This window comes from Pogona vitticeps, chromosome 4, assembly GCF_051106095.1.
Source record: "Pogona vitticeps strain Pit_001003342236 chromosome 4, PviZW2.1, whole genome shotgun sequence".
Taxonomy (NCBI): Eukaryota; Metazoa; Chordata; class Lepidosauria; order Squamata; family Agamidae; genus Pogona; species Pogona vitticeps.
In genome coordinates, this window is record NC_135786.1 from 205,580,287 (window position 1) to 205,589,858 (window position 9,572).

General features: G+C 36.3%; 1 long non-coding RNA gene across 3 annotated transcripts in view; it reads left to right on the plus strand.

Moving 5' to 3' along the window:
- Positions 1–225: 225 nt before the first annotated feature.
- LOC140706400 (uncharacterized) overlaps positions 226–9,572 on the plus strand; it is a 40,503-nt gene continuing 31,156 nt past the window's right edge. For 2 of the 3 annotated variants that reach the window (XR_013544737.1, XR_012086041.2), the window contains exons 1-4: positions 226–454; positions 1,177–1,314; positions 2,652–2,847; positions 6,208–6,421. This is a non-coding gene — a long non-coding RNA (uncharacterized LOC140706400). Of the gene's footprint in view, positions 455–663; positions 723–1,176; positions 1,315–2,651; positions 2,848–6,207; positions 6,422–9,572 lie in introns of those variants that run through there. The other variant, XR_013544738.1, reaches the window with a different exon arrangement.

The window sequence follows — 9,572 nt, forward strand, 5'->3', positions numbered from 1 at the left end:
CTGGAAATATCTGTGCTTTTTTGGAAAACTGTGTATCAGAATATTGTTCATTTGTTCACATTTACAGATGTTAATGTCATGGATATTCTTATGTAAACAGCTAAATGAAGAAGGTATCACCTACTACAATTTATAGAAAAATAAATAATTATTTTTTTAAAAAAAAAAAAGTTGCTGGGGGAAAATAACAAAAGGCATATCATGTTTCCAAAGTGTAAGACTGCAAAACAGAACCTACGGGAACAAAACCCTGAAACTGCTAATATACCTCATAACTACAAGAAACCTGTTCTTGAGATTGAAAATCTAGGGAAACCCTTTGCAGCTGCTACATCTGAATGTAATAGCTTTCCGTCAGAAACACAAAATGATACTTGCTCAGCTAGAACAGCAGATAACACAGCTTGAAAGGGACCTTGCAGATGCCAGGAAACTTTGTAGTCAGAAAGATCAGGTATGCTCTTGTGAGGAGAAAAATGAGCAAAACAGCTATCTTCTTTAAAAATCACATTGCAAAAGGCAGTGTGAGAAGCTGGGATGTGCACCATTTCATTCCATATATATATGGGGAGGGAGGGAGGGAGGGAGAGGGAGAGGGAGAGAGAGAGAGAGAGAGAGAGAGAGGTGGGTGGGGTGGGGAGGGCTGGGGTGGGGAGGGAGGGAGATAGATTTTCTAAAGGAAAGGAAGCGGGAAAAACCTTTACCATTTTATCACAAATTTTGTAAGTACACATTTCTTCAGTGTTTGTCTCAAAACTCCAGATATGTTTGCATTTGTGATAGCAATTTTATCCCCTCCTTCCTCCAGAAGGCATGTTGATATGAAATAAAATGAACACAGCCGTGGTATAAATGTCTGCAGAGATTTTAGAAAGTACAATTCCCATTTTAGCTGTGACTTGTGCTCAATATCAGAGACCAACCTGGAGGCATTATCTCCTCCATAAAAACATACAAAGGCCTGGAGATATTTTTATTTTTTACTATAGTCATGCAAAAGCTGTATGTTTAATGTGCATGGGAAGGAGAGAGAGAAAAAAACATTATTTTTCAGAGGTATTTGCATTATGGTGGAAAACATCCCTATGTTGAGGTCTCTGGAATCTATTGCAAAAAAAGAGAGAGATTTTAATATGCCAAGCAAGTGGTACTTCTTGTTTTGTTCTTTTTTTGCAGGTTTGCTGTACATTTCTGTTTTTGTGAAAGTGGCTATTCACATAGTGACTGAAAAGGCAGAATCCCAAAGCTACAGTGATAAAACCTATATTTTCTGCACCAGTGCTCCAACTATTTTAGAGGAATATGCTGGATAAGGTAATATGATTTAAAGTTTTGCCATTCCTTATATAAGGACTTTTAAAAAATTAAACAGAAAGAACCAAATCCTCTAAAAATAACATTTCACCTATTTATTTTAAATCTTTTAAAAAAATCACTGATGATGAAAAATGAAATGAAATCATGACAGGATATTATGTACTGTCAACGTTTTACACACCTGAAAAAATATGTTAATACAAATAATTATTGTCATGTTAACATCACAGCCAAACATATCTGCAGGTTTTAAGCTGTCTAAAGCAATTTTACATTCTCAATGAAGAATGTTTAACATTTGAACCAAAAACAGTACAGCACGAATAATTAAAGGCTTAAGTTAAATACATAGACAGTCATTTAAATTTAGATCTGCAATAACATTTACTATTATTCTCCAAGGCTTTGACTCTGCTTGACAGAAACAAAGTACTCTGGGATTAATTTCAAGAAATGGTGCCAACTGTGTGCAATTTGCTGTAATTAAGACATGAAAGAGTACTAAATATTCAGATTAAAAGAAGCATGATGGAGCATGATAGAGAATCAAGGTGTGGCACTAAGCCAACGAAGCACAGATGCTCGTGAATATCCAGTTCTGGGTGATATGAAAGTTAAACTTCTTGGCTGAACTTCTGCATCTTTCAGAACAACTTATCCAATTGTAACTGAATATTCACATCTAAACTGGAAACAAGTTGAACATACATTTTGTAATTGGAATATTGATATTTAAAATATCATTGTAATAATCATTAGCATAACAATACCAAAACTTTCCTTTAAATAATGTTATGCTAATTTTTAATAATAATTTTGATATCAGTGTTTGCACTTTTCAGAAAACAGAATTATAGCATTCAATCTGTTTTGGCCTTGGGGTTTTTATGTGTTTGATTACCTTCATACCAGCTGAATCAGAGTCCTTCTTTTTGGATCCAAACTTAATCTTTCATTTTATTCATCAATGCTTTTAAAAAAAATAACAAGGGAGGGGGGAAAGATACCTCTCCCACACATTTAGATCAAACAATTGTATATTTGTTTCACATGATTTTTCTTATAACAATCAGAGCATTTTATTTTAAACTATTAAAGAATTAGTATAATAAATATGATATCATAATATTTTTCTCCACAGGTTTAACAATGCAAAGCGTGGGGAACTTTTTTCCATGCTTGAAAACACAGGAGGACATAATCTTTTTCATAAAATGGGAAGGCATGTAATCTCTTTTATCATACAGCTTGAAAAAGCAAGATGCAATCCCCCCCCCCCACAAAACCCAAGTTCCTTATAAAAGGTACTCTTGGAATGCTTTTTGTCTTCACAGGGAATACGCAAAAGAGACGCCCTTCTGAGACAGCTGGCTGTCCTGCAGGCAATGGAAAATATCAAAGCAAGAGTGGCTGAGGTGAAGCACTTTGACAGTATGGTCAAGAAGCTGAAAGCCAAGTAGCCAGGGCAGATAGGAAAGAAAGAAATGAGGAAGGGAGAAAGCCATCATGTTTAGAACTGAGATTCAGCAGGTAAATCAAGAGCTGGATGATGTGCAGGGAGCAGTGCAGGGGGATTTAATCACACACGAACATAGTAATATGATTGCTCTGTGAATTTGGCACACTGTAATAGAGTAGAAATATCAATTCTATAGGCAAAAGATTGCTGTAATCAAATGAACACAAAAGGGCTGCTGTCCAGTTTTGAGGTAAATGTAGAGTTGGCGAAAACAGAAACAGAAATGAACAGGTTTGTTTTCCTTTGTTTTTGCTTGCCACTGAATAGGAAAACAAAATAAAATAAGGGTAAAGGACAATTTTTGCCTTAGAGAGCTTTGCACACTTACTGCTTGCTGAAACTGTGAATTGAATGGACAGCAGAAACATACATATTGAAGATCTTTATGTATGCATAATATTTAGCCTGTGCGGTGGGAATAAAAGTACACACTCAGTTGTCTAGATAGAAATCTTATTGCTTAAACAGAACTGTTTGAATCTCCTTGAATATCTTGAAGACAAAGAGCTATTCTCACATGCATTGGGGCCAGCTGTAATTCCTTCTGTGCACACATGCACACACACACACACACTCAAGAACACACAAACAAAATTTCACATCTTATTTGTCAGGCATTCAAAGAAACGCTTCAGCCGGACAGCCAACCATTTTCTTTTGGCAGTTTTGCCCTAGTACCTCTAAGCCCTGGTGTTCAGTTTCATGTATTAGAAGGTGTTTTGTCAGATGTAGCCAACAGCAAAGGGACCCAGCCTGATTATCATCCTTTAATATTATGGATCCACCCATTGTAAAGTTTGGAAAGAGATGATTTTTACCAAATAAAATGTTAATGAAGTCATTTGGAAGGTAATGGACAGCTTGTGTCAAACCCTTAATTTTCTCTTCCACTATTCACAACTTGGCCAGACACATGTTTCTGGATAAAACCCCCAAGAGGTTTGCTGCAAATTCTTTTTCAATACAACCAGATCATTGCAGATAATTGTATTACACAGGGTATTGATCCAAAATCGTTGTGCACCGGAAACATCTGAAAAAACATGATTATAGCTTTCTGTTTATTGTTTGTACATCATATAAGCAGGCTTTTGTGTGAATCACCTGTAAGAAAGGCAAGGTGGAAACATCAGAGAAATTACCTCTTTACAAGAATCTATTGATCACTTTAAATCAAAGAAGTATGTTTGACATAAGATTACCTGCCAGTTTGAACATTAGGTACACTATGTTATAGCCTGAGGCAGTTGTAAGTCTGACAAAGGGATTGTAAATAAAGCATGCAGCTGCTAGTGCCTCTGGCTTGGGATCAGCCGAGGCTCAAGTCCAAGGCATAGGTAAACTTAAAATAATTTAACCCTTTTCAACCAGCGTATTGTGAAGTACAGTAGATTCTTAGGTGAATTGGGAAACACAAACGGACTATCAACTTGAAAGGGCAAGTCCCTTAGAAAACACACATACCTTTATATTTACATCCACAGGTTTGATCTGTGGGGTCAGGGGAGAAGCAATAGCTTAAATTAGTTTCATTCTGAGAAAACTAATCAGTAGACAGCTTTCGTGTGTCTATAAACTATGTCTGAGAAGCTTTGAATGTGTTTTAGTTGCCTGTTCCTGCAAGGTGTGAAGATCAGTATTATTGTGGGGGTTTATTCCTAATTCTTATTGGAAAGGTTATATCTTGCATGCACATACACATCTTAAACCAAGCTATTCTAAATTCAGGAAGTAACAACTGCATTCATGGCCTTTTATTCCGTAGAATATTTTTAATGCCAAGATCAATCCTACAAAATGAAGCAACAAATTGCTTCAACTTACTGAAGGATATAGTGATGCTGTTCATTCTATAAATAGAGTTATTTACCTGCTGATTTATTTCTATTTTTGATGCCCTAAAATAATCTGTGTGCATTGCATTCTATCATTTTATGAAATAGTTCTGGCTAACACTTCTTGGTAATCTTGTTTTGCAGACTATATATTTGTGAAACAAAAATAGAAGCATATTCATTAGAACTGTTTTCTCTTTTTCTCTCCCCCCCCCCTTTTAGTACTTCCCACTCTAAATATATACAGGTTTAGAGAGATGCTTATTCAAATAAGACTGTTTCAATTGAAAACTATTTTTAGCATTGCAGTAACTGGCCGCTCAGGTTGAGAACAATGGTTGTGGTTTCTGCATGTTCCAAATGTGCTTAATTGTTAATTAAATACTTTCATTTGGATTCAGATCATCAGGGCAACTAAGATTGATTTCAAATACATAAGATAAATGTAGGCTATTTGCAAAGACTAGCATGCCGATTTTTGTTATGACAATATTGGTTTTTTAAGGCTTCAGTCCCTTTGCTCCAAATTAATTGAAGCCTAATTTACACATCATTCTTCCAACGTAAACCAGGATTATTAAATGGAAGGTGTTTGAGGAGCTTTGTCATATCTGAATATGTGACCTTCTTAATTTTGACATTGATATTTTCCCAGTAAGTTGCTCCAGCTCCCTGTTCCCCCTTTTAAAAGTTTCAGTTGTGTACACAACCTTTACTAACAGGTTTCAGTTTTACAAATAAACTCCATTCAGTGATACATATTTATTCTGAAATTTAATTCTGTACCTCATTAAACATGGGTGACATTACTGAATAAACCTTTCTATGTCTGGGGCTGCATATTTACCAAAAGCTTTTTCTTTTTTCTTTTAAAGTACCCAGCTATATCTGTGGTAAAGGACAAATATTTAAATGAACACCTATATATGTATATTTTGTAGCATGTGGTCAACAAAAGAACAAAGGAAAAATGTCTTTGTCTTAAATTGCCTGTTTTCCTGAGGAAGCTTGAAACACACTGCCCTAGATTCTTTGGTCTAATGAAAGAGTGCCATCTATTGGATGACCTTGGAGCAGATTTTGTTTATACTACGGGGTGCTCTATCTACACAATGAGAAAAATTAGTGATGCTGAAGGTTTTGTTTTGTTTTGTTTTGTTTATAGCCTAATTGTGCTCAAGATGTCAAATGTAGGCATGAATCTCTTTGGAGAAGGAGAGTCAATTAATCCTAAACAATTCCACACACTCTCAAGAAATTCTAGGATGTCCTAATGCATGTTTGGATAACTGTAGAATCTAGGAGCATCTGGCTGCTGATAAACTATTAAAATACCTTTAAAATTGGTTATGTGGCACGCAAATTATCTTTAGTGGTTTCATGTTTAATACCTGGAGGCAGACTGAATTGTTTTTCAAAATATGTAAAATACAAACTTTGTAGGTTCAGACAGATAAGACTTCACGCTGAATGTAAAATGAAACAAGCATGTCACTGTATTCCTTTCCAAACTGCAAGGCTTCTATTATCTTTCAGGCCAAGAGTTTGACAGACAGGATAAAAAAAAACTTCTAATGGAATCCAGCTTGAAAGCAAGTGGAGAACAGCTAAGTGAGCAAAGAGCAAACCCGTTTGGACAGACCAGTAGAAAGTCACAGACAGAGCTGAAGCCACTGAGAGCGAGCGAGCGAGCAAGAGAGAGAGAGAGAGAGCACATTATAGATTCTCATGAAGAAATAAGTGATTACAAGTGAGTTACTGTTTGTTTTGATGTTTCAGCAAGGGGTAAAGGCTAGCCAGAAGTTAGTAATAATTATTTTAGTTCTGTGCTGCAAGATTCGCTCAGGTACTGTGTTATGTAAATGTCTTTTGACTAATTTATTGATTAGATCAAGTAATACATAGTTGACAAACTCAGATTTAAAATAGCTTCTCTCCCCTCCACCCCTCATCCAAATTGCATCAAGCAGCATTTTAAAAAATGTTTTTCCCTACCTCCGTCTTAGCCAAAACAGAAAATATAAAAATGTGATGCTGAGGGCAAAATAGCGTTCCTTAGCATCTATCTGCTAGCGGCATTCTCATCTTCCTCTCTTTTTTGGGGTCTGAAGGTTACATATGGCTCTTATTGTCTGTCTTTTTGGTTCAAGAAGCTGCCTCAAAGCAAGATGTTTCCAAATTAAAGCAAACTTGAGAGTTTCAGCTTCTAGTCAGAGTAACAAGTAACATATGAAATTGCTAATATGAACCCAAGTATTAATCCTGCTCTACTCCTCCTTTTTTTCTTTGAGAAAATGTTAAAACTTTCAAAGAGATTTCCCCCCACCCAAAAGTTTATGATTCATTGTTCAGTTTTCTAGTGACTTTTATAAAAGGCGTTCAAACCTGGCTAAATGCCTCTGTCTCTTTTACATCATGTAAATAATGTGAACAGTACCTTCTTGTTGCTGTATTTTGCTACCTTGTGCATTCAATTTTTGAAGCTTTCTCAGGCTGTTTTGTAGTATCAAAAAGTGAGTGTGAACACCAAAAATTCTAAGGTTCCGTGATGGCTTAATCCGAAAGAAATTTATTAAGCTAAAGCAAGTGGCGGGCTCGTTGTGATTATTCCTCCCAAACTGATCACATCTCTCATCATGACACGGTGAAGTCAGCTCACAAAAATCATTTTCAAACTATTGTGTAAAACAATGCAGGTGTTGGAGGCACGATCTCTTATGGCTCCAGTAAATGATTTTCCATTCACTGCCATATGCAGGTATATACGTAAAATATAAAATATCTCTGCTTTGGCAATATTGCCCCAAAATATAAAGAGCAGAGTAGGGTGGCCTATGGTCAACAGAGTAGGACGGCCTATGGTTGGGGCATTCTAGGAGTTGTAGCAACTTTTCCAAATTCTGATTTTTATCACCTGCAAAGTGCTGAGTTGCATGGATTTCACCCCGCAAAATATTCCCTGAGGTAAGTACCAATACAGAAAAAGCTCAGCTCTGAGGAACCTCCTGGGTCAACAGAGCTGGAATAATGGCTTAAATGATGAATGGAACATTTGGAGAGGAAAGTACATGAAAGGAGGTAGTCTTAACAGAAAATTCCTAAGAAGGCTAGTGAGGGTGGATAAGGCAATAATAACCTTGCTTATATAATAGGTGACTGGCACTATGGCCGCTGAAATTGTGGTTCCTCGAGGCCACATTGCAACATACATTAGTTGTCTTCTTTGTCTCTTACTTACTTATTTACTTAAAAAAAATCCTTTCTGCCTCATTTCTCAAAACTTTAGGCAGCTGACTCAAATAGCAACAACATATTATTACATTTTTTAAAAAAGTATCACACTTCTCATTCAAAAAAAAGGAAGAAAGAAAAGAAATCAACATCCCCATACACTGTTGCAGAGTCTTGAATGTCTGGTTCAGTTCTTCTAACTGTGCAGGAGAAGTTCAGTAATTCGCAGAGTAAAATTAGCTTCAAGTTCCCAGAGTAATTCACCCCTTTTTCTCATTAACAAGTACTTACTGTCTCAATAATTCACTCTGAGACATTATTAGGAAAAAGAATAAAATGTTTCAATTACTTACAGTTGAACAAATGTACATCAAAATGGACAAACATGACTGACCTGACCTTCAGCAACAGGCCTTAACAGACTAACTACATCCAACAGACCCCAGAGAGGGGAAAAGCTCTTAGCAGAGGTGTCTCTCTCTTTGAATTCATAGGCAGGGAAGGAATGATTGATTAATGCTGGGTAGATTGACAGTCACCCCAGCCAAGAACGGTCCATCCCAGCCACACCTACTAAAGGTGTGCAAAAACACTCCTCTACCCTCTACCCACATACATACTATTAAAAGAATAAAACAAAACAAAAAAACAGTACTGGGAACAGCAGAGGGAACTGGGATGGCTAACACATATATTTAATGGTTATGTTTTGAATGACCATTTTTTACCAAAACTTGAAGAAGTTGATTTTTGTATTATAGCTTCAGGACTGACCATGCTCATTGGAGGATTCTTCGAGTTATAGTCTAACAAGTAATATTTCCAAGCTGTTTTTTTAATGAGCAGCAGTGATGTTGCAATTTGATGAATTTCACCAAAGATAGGTGCTGCTATTAAAAAAGGCTCTGTTCCTAATGCCTTCACAGCTCAAGAGAGGTGGAGTGATGGGCCAAATGATGAATGGGGCATGTGGGGGAGAAATGCATATAGCAGTCCTTAAGGTAGCCAGGTCTCAAGCTATTTAGGATTTTAAAGTTCTTTCTACAGGTTGAATTTATATCAGTGCATCTTCTATGAGGGACACTCATATGATGGTGTTTTAAATTATCATTTTAAAATACCACAGTATGAATGGACATCAAAGTTATCTTTGAACCTGATGAAACAGGTCAGTCTATAACAAAAGCCTCATATTCACTAAATGGGAGCAATATTAACTTGTGAGTTCTTCATAGACTGGAACAAATGGCAGAAAAAATTCTACCAAGTCAGATAGCCCCATCGTGCCTTTCTGTCTAGAGAATTCAGTTTCATCGTAATATAGGAGTTCTGAGATCACTTCCTGTATGAAACAGTGGCTTTTATTAAGACCACCTATATTTCTCAGAGAAAGGGGAGAATGTTTTCATAAACTGCCAATGAAATAAAAATCCAGTTTAGCATTAATGATGTAAGGGATACAACTGACTTTCAGCCATTTAAGAACTCTAGATATTTATAGTCCTTTTATGCAAAGCTGAAAGATATTAAACTGAACCCTAATGAGGAAAATGTTCAGTCTTAATTATCTGATCCTTTGGTGAAGTAAGAGGTGGGGTAGAGGGTTTTTTTAAGCTTTTGTCAATTTCAAACTGTATGTGTGTTTCTAATGCAGTGATTTCTTGTTTCAG